Below are 856 nucleotides of genomic sequence, written 5' to 3' on the forward strand. Positions count from 1 at the left end.
AAGGGAGTTAAGCTAAGGAAGGCTGAGCTAAGGAGAGTGAGGAGACACCAGGTTTGGTAGCTTCTTTGGCTCATTCTACTCTAATGTACAACAAAGCATGACAAAAACACTAAGACAACAATAGCCATCCTAAAACAGGAGGGCATATACCTTGCAGCATGGAGGCTTTTCTCTGTAACTACAGCCTTCAAACTATTGCAGATGTTCATCTGATATTCACAAGGTTGCTGGACTCAACATATCTACCCTTCAACATGTCAGGAGTCACACATCAAAAATAATAATAATACTATTAAAAACAAACAAAAACCAAAACAAAATGGGGACACACTCAGGAAGTAAACATCACCAGGTACATGCAACTGCAAGTGCCTTCAAAAACCAAAAACCCTATGAATTGTGTAAAAATCCCATGAATAGTACTCAACAGGGATTCTTATCAGAGATATAAAATCTAAACGGCCACAAGATGTCAAATCTGAGCACTGGAAAAGACCACCATGGAAAACGGTCCAGACCAGAAATGGTAGATTAACATTAGTGAGGGGGATCCTTTTATACTAGTGAGGGCATATCAACGGGAAGAGCCAGTATAAAAACTACTGTCCATGTGACTTTACAGAAACAAAAGAGACAGTATGACTAGGCCTCTCCACTCCTAGGATATTTCAGAAATACACAGATTTTGAAAACCACATGCAAGACAGCATGCACTGCAGCAGCATTCACAATGTCCAGAGATTAACGTAAAGAAAGTACACAGGATGCAGAGATGAATGGATCAACGAATGGAATTCGGGTTCATGATGGAATATGACTCTGGCATTGAAACAAAGAAATAATGTCATTGTCAGAG

The sequence above is a fragment of the Bison bison genome, unplaced genomic scaffold, assembly GCF_000754665.1.
Source record: "Bison bison bison isolate TAMUID 2011002044 unplaced genomic scaffold, Bison_UMD1.0 scf7180017864368, whole genome shotgun sequence".
Taxonomy (NCBI): Eukaryota; Metazoa; Chordata; class Mammalia; order Artiodactyla; family Bovidae; genus Bison; species Bison bison.